This window comes from Lactuca virosa, chromosome 5 (assembly GCF_052849685.1).
Source record: "Lactuca virosa cultivar CGN04683 chromosome 5, Lactuca_virosa_CGN04683_v6, whole genome shotgun sequence".
Lineage (NCBI taxonomy): Eukaryota > Viridiplantae > Streptophyta > Magnoliopsida > Asterales > Asteraceae > Lactuca > Lactuca virosa.
Window position 1 is genome coordinate 383,781,476 of NC_136430.1, and position 14,570 is coordinate 383,796,045.

The following is a 14,570-nucleotide window of genomic DNA, read 5'->3' on the forward strand; positions in this document are numbered from 1 at the left end:
AACTACCCAGATAGCATCGTGCCCACTCGGAGACTTGTGCAACTTAGTGATGAAATCCATTGTAATCCTTTCCCACTTCTACTCAGGTATTTCTGGCTGCTGGAGTAGACCTGATGGCTTTTGATATTCCACCTTCACCTTGGCGCAAGTCAGGCACTTGCCCACGAAGGTAGCGATTTCTGCTTTCATGTTCGGCCACCAATAGAGTTGTTTGAGATCCAGATACATCTTATCTGAACCTGGGTGAACGGAGTTTCTAGTCTTGTGAGCTTCGTTCATGACAACCTCCCTGTAACCGCCGTACTTCGGGGTCCAGATCCGGTTCATGAAATAGTACACTCCGTCTCCCTTGACCTCCAAGTTCTTTTCCATTCCTATCAAGGCTTCATCCGACATGTTTTCTGGTTTTAAGGCTTCCAGCTGAGCCTCTATGATTTGAGCGGATAAGTGCGAATTCATGGTCATTATCAGCGCCTTCACTTTAAGACCTGGATACTCTTTTCGGCTGAGGGCATCCGCTACCACATTGGCCTTGCTGGGATGATAGCGTATTTCGCACTCGTAATCACTGAGTAACTCTACCCATCGCCGCTGCCTCATGTTCAGCTCTTTTTGATCTAAGATATGTTGTAGGCTCTTATGGTCGGTGAAGAGAATACACTTGGTTCCGTAGAGATAATGTCTCCAAATTTTTAACGCAAAGACCACTGATCCCAACTCTAGATCGTGAGTTGTGTAATTGACTTCGTGTGTTTTCAGCTGTCTCGAGGCATAGGCAATAACCTTTCCTCGCTACATGAGCACACAGCCTAGGCCCTGATTGGATGCATCATAGTAGACAATGAAGTCCTCCGTTCCTTCAGGAAGAGACAAGATAGGTGCGCTGCATATGGCTTGCTTCAAGGTTTGAAACGCAGTGTCTTGCTTTTCTTCCCAACTAAACGGTACACCTTTCTGAGTCAGGGTGGTTAAGGGCTTAGCAATTTTGGAGAAATTCTGGATAAACCTGCGATAGTAGCCAGCGAGACCCAAGAGTTGACGAATTTCTGTGGGCGTCTTTGGTGCTGACCAATTCTCAATCGCTTTGATTTTGGAAGGGTCCACGTGTCACACCCCCGAACCGGAACGGCGGAAACGTTCGGGGGCGGAGGACGTCATGTTTAGTATCACAAGACATGTATCATAGTAATCAAAGTAACAAACAACCATTGTATTAATATTAAAGTGTTTACAAAGTAGTGATTCACAAAAGATTGAATCCAAAAGTAAATAACAAAACAAGACATGAAGCTACTATGCTCCATCTTCTGAATCCCAGCACACGTACCTGTCTACTAGTTACCTGAGAATACAAGTTATTTTGAAAAAGTAGATCGGAATTTAAGCTGGTGAGTTCATAAGTATTTTAGTGATGTATTAGTAAGTTGAAAGTTCTTTTAGAAAAGTTCGCCTGTTCCTCCAGAAGATCCTATACCTTCTGATATGATGAAAGATAAGTATAAATGACTCTACAATCCTTTCTATGAGTACTAAATGAATATAAGTTATATAGAATACAGATCAAACAAACAATTGATTGTGTGAATCTGCCCTAAGCCCACAACCAAACAAGGAACAGGGAATCAGGCGGAAGTCACACATCCCATTGTTTGTTAGATCTTTACTGTATATAACTCTGGTGCATTCATTTGGTACTAACGGAGTTAATTGTAATAGTTCCTTTATATTTGATGAAAACATTCTTTAAGAAAACCCTTATTTCTTTTAGTAAAAATGGTAACCACAATAGTTCCTTCTATAATCACTTAGTTTATACTAGCTATATATAATCAAATATCGAACAGATAGTTAATTGTGTGAATCTGCCCTAAGCCCACAACCAAACAAGGAACAAGAAGTAAGGCGGAAAGCACACATCTAACTATCTGTCGGATATTACATATATGTATATAACCCTGATGTGTAAACTAAGGTATTATAGAATTAACCACTTAAGGTCCTTTAAGTTGTACTGGTTTAATAAAATGGATTAAACCTTTCACTGATCAGTTTCTAATTTAGTTCACTCAATGTTCTATCTGAAAGTATGGTTTTGTACTAGAAACCGGTGTATTGAATTTGTATACTATGACTTGACCTATACCTGGTACTCCTTATTATTTCTTGGGGTATACAGAATATATACATAGTCAACATCGAATAGATAGTAGACTGGGTGCATTTGCTCTAAGCCAACAACCAAACAAGGAATAGGAAATGAAGCGGAAAGCACACATCCTACTATTTGCTGGACTCAATTAATATATATCCCTGATGTATCTACCGAGGAATCATAAAGTTAGCATTGTAGGTCACATTCTAACTGAATGTTCACGTTACGAGTAAGTTATGTGGCGTTATTCTAATGTTTGGACAACTATTAGAAGTAATGAAATCTTGTACTCTTAACTCCTCAGTCGATACTATTGTGAGTTTTACATATGTTTATGTGTTTCCTGTATCATACTTCGTGTTTGCTAACCCTGGTACGTTGTATTTGTACCTTTGTTAGTGTAAACCCGGTATGACGTTTTACCTCGTGTTTGCTAACTTTGGTACGTGGTATTCGTACCGTTGTTAGTGCAAACCCGAAATGATGTGTTATTACCTCGTGTTTGCTAACCCTGGTACGTTGTATTTGTACCGTTGTTAGTAACAACCCAGTATGGTGTATTTTGTATATATTTATGGGTTTTATTTATTATTTTCCGGTACTTTGTAGATGTACCCTATATAAATAATTCATGTATCATACCCGTGTTTGCTAACCCTGGTACGTTGTATTTGTACCTTTGTTAGTGTATACTCGGTATGATGTATTACCTTAATTTGTTGTAAGTAATGAGTTAAAGATACAATCTCTTCCTAGGATACTAGGAAGATATAGTATAAGTGTGTAATTCATGATTTGTTCTTCTGTTATAGTTATAGTATGTTCCTCCCTGTACTAGTTATAGTATGCTCCTCCCTGTATTAGTTATAGTATGCTCCTCCCTGTACTAACTATAGTATGAACTGAATCCCTAAACTATACCCATTATAGTTTACTAGTATGTTTGTTTGAACTGTTATTACCTTGAAATAAAGACTCATTTATCTACTAAGTTATGATTGTACTTTAAAAACGAAGTTTTATAAACCATAAAGTAACATAACTTTAAAAGAGTTTTTGCAATGATTTGATCACTTATAAACACATAAGCAATCCTTAAAAATGATGTTTATCACAAAACATTTACACAATTATCATTGTGTTTAACTTGTATTCCCCCCTCCTTAAAAGCATTTAAAACATTTAAAAGATTGATTATAGGGGTATGTACTCACCTTATGTGGGTGATTCACTCGAATATGCGCGTAAGGATGAGAAGTTCCACGAATGAATTACCGAGACACAACGATTCCTAAATGACATATAATGGCATATATTGGCATTAAGTTAGTGTTTAAAAGCAACAAACATGCAAGGAAACACCCTTAGGGACTAGGTAACACTTGGACTAAGTGTTAGAATCACATGTGATTCACTAATGGCGTGTATACCGCCTAACCATGGAGTGTACGGCCATGGGTGTACGGCCGTGGAGTGTACGGTCGTACACTCATGGTAAAACATGCACAAGAGGGTGTTTGAACCATGGGGAAGCTTGTGGGTCTATTTCTCATCAAGATTATGAACTAGGTTCTCATTTTGGAGGGCCTTTTGGGGTGTTTATAGGTGTGTACGGCCATGCAAGGGTGTACAGCCGTACACTCCTTTTATTCCTTCTAAATGGTCGATTCTAAGGTGTTAAACAAGAGTATCTAACGTTTACTAAGCATATGGAAAGGATACTTATGATTTGGAGGCTCAAAAGAGGGTTCACGGCCACCAAGAACAAGTGTGTGTTCTTGGTGAAAGATGAAGATCTTGAAGATCTACCCAAAAAGATGATTTTCATGGATGAAATCAAAGGATGATACATGATTAAGAAGGATAACAACTCAAAGATGGAAGAATCACTAACGTTTTTGAAGATCTAGGATGAAGAACTCGATGATACTTGAGAGAGAATCAATTTTCTAGACTTGGAAGTGTGAGAAATGACTAGAAATGAAGGGATACTCTACATATGGGGGTGGGTGTACGGTCAACATGGGTGTACGGCCGTACACCCATGTGTACGGCCGTACACTCCCTTGGATGGAGTGTTCGGCTCGATTGCAACGCGAAGAACTTTAGCTGACACATCCCTAAACCCATAGCTTGATTGTACTGAGCTTAGAACCCTTAAACAGACTCTAAACGATGCTAAAAGATAGCAGAAACGGGTCTGACACTCGGTTGAATTGAATAGCTGGACTTACAAGGCAAAATTTTTCGGGTTGTCACACCACGTGTATGCCTTCCTCGCTAACCACGTGACCAAGGAAAGTTACTTTTCTGATCCATAATTCGCACTTTGAAAACTTTTCATAAAGTTTCTCCGCCCTTAGTGTTTCTAACACTAGCCTCAATTGTTGTTTATGATCTTCCTTACTCTGAGAGTAGACAAGTATATCATCAATGAACACTATTACAAAATTTTCTAGGAAAGGGCGGCACACCCGATTCATTAGGTCCATGAATACAGCGGGTGCGTTGGTTAGACCAAAGGGCATTACTACAAACTCGTAGTGACCATAGCGAGTTCGGAATGCTGTCTTGGGAACATCACTCTCATGAACTCGTAGTGACCAAAGGGCATTACTACAAACTCGTAGTGACCATACTAGGAAGATATAGTATAAGTGTGTAATTCATGATTTGTTCTTCTGTTATAGTTATAGTATGTTCCTCCCGGTACTAGTTATAGTATGCTCCTCCTTGTACTAGTTATAGTATGCTCCTTCCTGTACTAGTTATAGTATGCTCCTCCCTGTACTAACTATAGTATGAACTGAATCCCTAAACTATACCCATTATAGTTTACTAGTATGTTTGTTTGAACTGTTATTACCTTGAAATAAAGACTCAGTTATCTACTAAGTTATGATTGTACTTTAAAAACGAAGTTTTATAAACCATAAAGTAACATAACTTTAAAAGAGTTTTTGCAATGATTGATCACTTATAAACACATAAGAAATCCTTAAAAATGATGTTTATCACAAAACATTTAAAAGATTTAAAAGATTGATTATAGGGGTATGAACTTACCTTATGTGGGTGATTCACTCGAATATGCGCGTAAGGATGAGAAGTTCCACGAATGAAGTCCCGAGACACAACGAGTCCTAAATGACATATAATGGCATATATTGGCATGAATTTAGTGTTTAAAAGCAACAAACATGCAAGGAAACACCCTTAGGGACTAGGAAACACTTGGACTAAGTGTTAGAATCACATGTGATTCACTAAAGGGGTGTATACGGCCAAACCATGGAGTGTACGGCCATGGGTGTACGGCCATGGGTGTACGGCCATGGAGTGTACAGCCGTACACTCATGGTAAAACATGCACAAGAGGGTGTTTGAACCCTGGGGAAGCTTGTGGGTCTATTGCTCATCAAGATTATGAACTAGGTTCTCATTTTGGATGGCCTTTTGGGGTGTTTTGAGCTGTGTACGGCCATGCAAGGGTGTACGACCGTACACTCCTTTTGTTCCAGCTAAATGGTCGATTCTAAGGTGTTAAACAAGAGTATCTAACGTATACTAAGCATATGTAAAGGATACTTACGATTTGGAGGCTCAAAAGAGGGTTCACAGCCACCAAGAACATGTGTGTGTTCTTGGTGAAAGATGAAGATCTACCCAAAAAGATGATTTACATAGATGAAATCAAAGGATGATACATGATTAAGAAGGATAACAACTCAAAGATGGAAGAATCACTTACGTTTTTGAAGATCTAGGATGAAGAACTCATTGATACTTGAGAGAGAATCGATTTTCTAGACTTGGAAGTGTGAGAAATGACTAGAAATGAAGGGATACTCTACATATAGGGGTGGGGGTACGGTCAACATGGGTGTACGGCCGTACACTCCCTTGGATGGAGTGTTCGGCTCGATTGCAACGGGAAGAACTTTAGCTGACACATCCCTAAGCCCATAGCTTGATCGTACTGAGCTTAGAACCCTTACACAGACTCTAAACGATGCTAAAAGATAGCAGAAACGGGTCTGACACTCGGTTGAATTAAATGGCTGGACTTACAAGGCAAAAATTTTCGGGTTCTTACATCATCCCCCCGTTAGATGGAATTTCGTCCCGAAATTAGCTTTCTTAGCAGTACTACTGGGGTTGTGCTCCTCTGATTGGCAAAATACCCACTCGTAGACCTGGGAAACTTTGCCCTACTGTCCATGATAGGATTCATACCTGGCCCATCTATCATTACCTCGTGTATACAAGTCGTATATAATTAAGATTAGTAAGACGGTTGAATGTGCGACTCTGCCCCAAGTCCACAACCAGACAAGGAACAGGAGATAGGGCGGAAACACACATACTAAATCTACATAATCATAATTATATACCACTCTAGCGTATACACTTAATAGTGATAGGTGGGTTGTATTCGTCCTTAGCCTCTGTGCTTGAACTTGATCTATTGAATGAGTGGTATTTTGGGAAAGTCTGCTGAGTATACGGCGGCAAGGTTTCGGAGGGCAAGGTACTCCTCGCATGAGTACTTTGGGGTTTAGAAAACGAGGTAGACGATTCCGAGGTCTGGGTCGGGCTGTCATTACGAATGAGGAGGGTTTTGTTGATTTGACAGTCAAGGCGACATAAACATATGAACTTATTATGGTGAGGACCACACCAATCCATAACGAATGATGACAACGGACCCTTTACAGAAACAAATGTTAAGTCGATTTTAAAGAAACGTTTGTTATTCGATGGTGTATCCCGAGTGTGTTCGACATTGTACTCTGTGTAAATGTTCTAGTGCTTTCTGTTTTCTCCTTTATATTACCACTGCCAAAATTCGTACCGTGATGAGCGGGTACTAATAGTGCAAGTGTTTTGATAACTAGTGTCAGTACTTTATGTTTCGATCCTCTTCGGTACCACTATGATCGCCTGACATATACAAGTTATGTATAATTAAGATGAATAAGATGGTCGACTGAGTAACTCTGCCCTAAATCCACAACCAGACAAGGAACAGGAATTAAGGTGGAATCACTCACTCTAAGTCTGCAAAATCTTAGCTATGCACAACCCTGATGTACATACTAAGCCATCATAGCTTCCCTGAACAAATCTTTAGTTCTCTTGTGAATGCTGTGAATTATTCAGACGAGTGAGTTATTATAATTACTTTTAAATGTTTTCCCCAAGTTTTAATCTTATATAAATATCAATTAAATTTTAAAGTAATTTTATTTAGAAGACGTACCAAAATCTCAAAAGAGGGGTCATTCGTTGGTCCATTATTCCTTATCGTTAAATTCCTCCTCCTCCTCCGTCAGCTCTCTCTGTTGGGCAGTCTTTCTTGACATGTCCCATTTCACCACATGTATGGCATACTTGAACTATACCTGCATCGGTGGTTGAAGTGATGTGCTGAGTCGGAGTTCTGCAGAAGCGAACTCCTTCGTCATTTCTCTCCGCTGGACGTTCCTTCCTGAAGTGTCCAAATTCGACGCACTTGAAACAAACCTGTTTTACTTGGGAGATTGGCTGTGCCGGCGCTCTGCAGAAACCGGCAGTGTGCCCCTTTTTGTTACAATTTCTACAGTGTAACTCTCGGCAGGCTCCATAATGATGGAAGTTACACTTATTACATTTTGGGCGATTCCCTGCATATTGTCGTGTCGGCATTGGCGTGTTAGGTTTGGCAACTACTATTGCAATTGCAGGGGTAGTTACGGGCTGTCGTCTCTTGGTAGGTGTCACACCCCGCTAAAGCGGAAACACAGGGCGTGGCAGTGCAAAGGGTTTCATCGCAAAAGTTAAAAGACAACACCAACCATAGTATTAAAAATCATTACAAATTCACAATGGGTTTGAACAACTTTTAAAAGAAATTACAATGTAAATTGAAATACAACACATGCGAATGCTCCTAAAAGTGAAGTTTCCCTAAGTGCCACTTACTCGATGATTCCTGAAAAAGCATGTAAAACGAGCGTCAACTATAAAAATAGTTGGTGAGTACTCACAGATAAACAAATAATACTGGTTCCATGAATTGAAATCAAAGTTTTGATAAAAGTTTCCAATAATAAAAGTATATTGTTAAGATGAGTAAATAAGTTTGTAAAAACAAAGTTCTTTGTCATCACGAGAGATAAGGTATGTTGCCCAAATAAGATGCAACATTCATATTCTCATGGAAGATAAAGTTCGTTACTCAAACGAGTAAACAAGTTTCATTGCTAAAATGAGCAATCAATTTCGTTGCTACAAGGAGCAAACAATTTCATTGCTAAAACATGTATATAAGTTTTCAGTAATAACACTTCGTTGTTGTAATGAGAAACAAAGTTCATTGCTATAATTAATAAACAAGTTTATTGCTATAACAAGTAACGAGTTTGTATGTGTATGAGCAAACAATGAGTCTCAACCAAACCTATGACTGAAGCCCTATCAAGATCTATGCTTATCGTTCCATAGATGAATATGGTATCATGCACTCCAGCAATAGGGCGAGTGAGGAGTTGTCAATTCCTAATAGCGCTATCCATAATGACCATTGGCTCAAAGAGTTAATGGTTAGAGATAAGGGAAGGGCCTTAGTACGATAAGTTCTCATGTTCCGTGTTGCATAGACATACATAAAGAGACATAGCAATACAATAGCAATCATGTTTGATAATAATCAATTTAAATACAACATGCAAACAGTAGTTTTTCTGGACATGCTTTTCCACCCCAAAACATAAAACGGAAAATAGGGGAGTGCGTGAATACTCACAATACATTTAGATGATGCAAATGGTGCCTTGAACTACGTTCCATGTGTACCACTACCGATTCCTACAATAATGGTATTCGCTAGTGAGTCTCTAATCGAAATCTAACACTAGTATACTTACTACTACAATAGAATTATGCCAATAATGTGTCAAAATTTAATATTGATAAGTTACAAACATTTTTCTGTGGAAATTAAGTTTCAAAGAATCAATTGTTATATAACAATTTAAGTGGAAAATTTCCATTATTGAAATGTTAATATTTAACATTTTAGAGTTGTTCCAATGATTAAATATTCAAAACTAAATAAATTTAGTTCTAAACTTTCCCAAACTTTGCATTTAAGTTTTAATTGAAGTCAAAGACCTTAAGATAAATTTTCTTGAATTTTTGATTTGTCTGACTATTTTTCACGATTTTAGTTTCTTGAATAACCATAAAATCATGAAAAATACTAAACAGTTAATAAAAATTACCAAACTTCAGATTTTGGTTCTAAATGTACTAAAAGACTTCTAGATAAATTTTCATGGATTATGAATATGCATAACCATTTTTCATATATTTAATTCTCTAAATATATAAAAATTCATGAAAAATAGAAATCGGTTAAGAAAATGCCCCAAAATTTTTATAGTATTGTTATTACACATACTTAACCTGGGAAAAATAGAAAAATAGATTTCTAAACTATTTATCCCAATTTTATGATTTTTGTGTATTTATTCTAATAAAAATTGAAATAAATAAAAAAATAGTTTCCAAAATTGCCCAAAATTTTTGTAACGCTGTTATTAGTCATTATTAAGCTAGGAAAAATATAAAAATGAATTTCTAAACTGTTTATCCCAATTTTATGATTTTTGTGTATGTATTCTAATAAAAATTGGGTTTAAGTGTATTTAATCTTGGGAAAATAGAAGAAAAATAGTATACAGAAGAGAAAAATCATCAAAATTTTTATGTAGCATCCTAATGTACTACAAGGTGTTCTGGTAAATTTTCATAATTTTTGGATGAGTAAAACTATTTTTCCTGTTTTTAGTCCATTATAAATACAAAAATCGGAGAAAAATAGGGATACATTATGAAAAAATTCTGGAAATATTTTTCTAAGTCTTCCACAGAGAGTATAAGCTGCGAAAATTATTAGATACCATTTTTATATTCCCTAATGTGGTTTTATGATTTATTAGAGCTAAACAAAAAGAAAATTTAAAACCATATTAAACAGTAACAAAAATCGATGAAACTTAATGGAAGATGTTTATTCACTTAAAGGATCATCCAAGAATTTTTCCAGAATTTATTTACTAGTTTAAGTATTTTATATGATTTAACACTCTATTTTCTTATTATTTTCATGTAAAAATAAAGAAAATATATATTGAGCTGAAAATTTCCAGAACACATCTTCATACAATTTAATAACAATGAAAAATTGTTTTCTTATTTTTGATGTCGAAAAACATGCCTAAAGGCTCAATAAATTATAGAGAAAACTTGGTTCTTGTGATTTTGGTAAAGATTATTGATGTTACTTTGAGAATTTTTGCAACATGTTCCAAAGACTTTTAAATCAAGATTTTTTGTACCTCTTAATATATGATGTTAAGAGTTCAAAATAATTTTTGAATGATTTTTATTGATGAATAAGTCCTTTGAACATGCAACACAAAACAAATGTTCATAAGGAAAGTGCTGTTTGAGCAACAGTTTTGTAAAAATTGGTAAAAATCGAAATATTGGAATTTTCCAGTGAGGTCAGATGGGTTTGAAAGCTAACTCAAAATATTATATTTCAGAAAACGAATCACGAATTTTGGCTAAGAAATGAGTGAGATATGACAGTTTAAAGTCAGGTAAAGAAATCTGGCAGATTGAATGCATGATGATTGGTTAGAAAAGTGGATTTTCATCATTTCCTTGAGTAAATCTTTTCAAGTATTTAAAATATATCATGATAAACTCATATTTTAGTCATGTTTCCAGAGATCAAAAGATTAAAACTTATCAAAATGTATACATGCATTTATGAACAAAATTTTGTTTCTCAAAAACTCTTAACTTGAGTTTGATGTTTTAATCTTTAAAATCGATTTTTGCACTAAGATCATGAACATGCAACCTTGTTTATCATACATGCATGGTGTTAAAACACATCCATCATGTTTTAAAAACTATTTTAACAAAAAGAAAACAATTTTGAAGAAGATGAAGAAGGAGAAAGTGTAAGAAAAGAGCAAAACTTGAAGGAAAAGTGAAGTAGAAATCGATTTTACCTTCAAGAATACCACAAGATGATGAAGATTTCGAGTTTCAGGAGTGTTCTTGGGTTTTTTTTCTGGAAAATTTCTTGGTTCTTAGAGGGAGTAAGAGAGAATGGAGTGGTGTTTGGAGAGAAAAAGTAGAGAGAAGGTAGAGAGAGTTTTCTAGAGAGAGAAAGAAGAGAGATGTATGTGTGTTGGAGAATGAGAGTGTGAGAGAGATATGGGGAGAGAGGGATCCGATTTTAGGGGAGGAGAGGCTCTCTCTCTCTTGTTTCTTTTATAAAAATTCAAATCTTTTATAAAAATATCCAACTTTTTATAAAATGTGCACCTTAACCTAGTTTTTATGCATAAAACTCTTGATTTTTGACTTATAAATCAAGGGTAAATGTTAATAACTAAATCTTTATTTTTCATTGAATTGTATTTCATAATAATTATTATGATAAGATAATATTATAAGGTTCATAATTGTTTTTATAGGATTTTTAAGGTTAAAGTTTATAAATATGAGTTTTTAGGGCTTTTAGGGCTTTGGAGTTTAATAAACTTTGAATATCAAAATAAATAGAATATTTGAGACTTTAAATTATCTTATGGTATTATAACTCTTTTATAGTTATAAATAATGTTTGTAATTTATTTTTATCGGTTTATTGGCATTCTATGTAGTGATTCCGAGATTCAAGCGAAATTGAGGAATCGAGTATACTAGTCCTAGTCTTCAACTTTGACTTAAGTTCCTACGAGACTCAGACATAATTTATACCACTAGGTCAAGTGCATGATGTGTGTATATGATTCATAAAAAGGTGTTCGATTCAAAGAGTGACCCGAATATGGATAGTCACTACAGTTAAGTAGTTGTAGAATTCACATATCAATGTGAAATCTAAGTACACCATCCATTGTTTCTATCTGTTTCCAAGTTTCTACTAGGTTATAACTTAGCTTCTAATTACTAAGTCTAATATGTGTTGTGCCTATATGTGCAACTAATTCTAGTCAAATCTAGAACCGACTCGAATTTTGACGGTTGTCACAGTAGGACCTTGAGCCGACTTTTTCCCCTTTTTCTCTCGTTTCTTGTTCTTAGGTTTATGGTCTGGGGTGTCCTTGTCAATAGACACTCACTGGTTCCCTTGATTGTTACTGCGATTAGCATAACTGGCACCGCTTCTGCTTCCGCTGGCGTTATTAGCATTGATATGTGCCATGACGGCTGTCACAACAGCTATGACCGCAGCCTGAAAAGTAGCGGAGTCTATCTGCAGAATTGGTGCCTCGCTTGTTGGTTGGTTTCCTCCTTGTGAAGACATGGTTCTGTTGCATGGCGAAGAATGATCTCGTAAGTAATGATGGTCATCACTAGATGTATCCCATCAACTTAAATGTATTAAACAATTTCATGCTTTGCTGGACTACTCTCAATATTTATGTCAATATTTCTGAGATATGTGCATGATAGTAAGTAGAAGTGGGTTTTGGACGAGTGATATTTGAACTAAGTTATCCTTGTTTCCTAGTGTATCTGGTTCTGACTTTCATAGGGTTCTGGAAAACAATTCATAATTGGAGTCTATATATAAAATAAACTTTATGAATCAGAAGTGGTTATCCTCGAATGAATTTCTGTGAACTGAATATCTGTTACTGGCTGCAAGAAAAATAATAATCTTAACACATAGTGTGAGTAGTGTATTCACTAACTCACTAAGTCAATTAAGGTTATTATTTATTAGTGTGACGCATAAGACGTTTTGTTTCTTCGGCTGATCCTTTTCAGCAAACTTCTCATGAACCTGCTCTTGTTCCTCCTTGACTCTTCTGCTGACCGCTAAGAGGAAGTGGTTGCATCTATCTGGGTTTGTCGTGCGAGAATGGAAGTGTCTAAAGAATTCATGAGTTTAAGTGTAACAATATGGGGTGATCCTTTCCAGGTCCTTCTATAATTGCGGAATGTATACAGGTTGTATATAATTTAAGATTAAATAGACCTTCAAATAAATGATCATACTCCAAAACCACAACCAAACAAGGAACAGGCAGTGAAGCATAGGTCACAAATTCTAAGTCTATAAAATCTCAATTATATAAAACCTTGGGAGTATACACTCCGGAATCATAGACATACCAGAAGGGTCTTTTAAGTTCTCACATAAGTTGTTTATAGTGCCTAAAATACTCCTATAGTATTTTAATGTATTGAACTTGATATGTTTTAACTTGTTGTTGTCTTGTAGTATCATAAAATACTCCCATAGTATTTTAACTTTGTGTACTGATCTAGAAATCCCTTGAATAGAGTTAGGTAAGTTTTAAGGCTGTTGCAACACCACATCACTCCCAAAGATATGTTGGTCACATCTCAAATGAATATAGTTGATCAGGCTATATTGATTCCAGATGTGATTACATAACTGTCCAGGTTTGACCGCAGTGTTCAACCATTAAATACTTATGTTCTGTTATTCTTGTGATACTTGTTCTAGTATGTATAAGCATGTATGTATACTTTTATAAGGTATTGTTCTACCTTTAAAATATATTATTATCCAGAGCACTTCGGCCCCATTGTATTTAAAGTTGCATATCTTTTATAGGTTAATATATACTTAGTTCACTATAAACAATGCTCTGATACCAATCTGTCACACCCCCAAAGCGGAACGGCGGAAACGTTCGGTAGCGGAGGACGTCATGTTTAGTATCACAAGACATGTATCATAGTAATCAAAGTAACAAACTACCATTGTATTAATATTAAAGTGTTTACAAAGTATGTGTTTCACATAAGACTGAATCCAAAAGTAAATAACAAAACAAGGCATGAAGCTACTATGCTCCATCTTCTGAATCCCTGCATGCGTACATGTCTACTAGTTACCTGAGAATACAAGTTATTTTGAAAGAGTAGATCAGCATTTAAGCTGGTGAGTTCATAAGTATTTTAGTGATGTATTAGTTAGTTGAAAGTTCTTTTAGAAAAGTTCGCCTGTTCCTCCAGAAGATCCTATACCTTCTGATATAATGAACGATAAGTATAAATGACTCTTCAATCCTTTCTATGAGTACTAAATGAATATAAGTTATATAGAATACAGATCAAACAAACAATCGATTGTGTGAATCTGTCCTAAACCCACAACCAAACAAGGAACAGGGAATGAGGCGGAAGTCACACATCCCATTGTTTGTTAGATCTTTACTGTATATAACTCTTGTGCATTCATTTGGTACTCACGGAGTTAATTGTAATAGTTCCTTTATATTTGATGAAAAAATTCTTTAAGAAAACCCTTATTTCTTTTAGTAAAAATGGTAACCACAATAGTTCCTTCTATAATCACTTAGTTTAT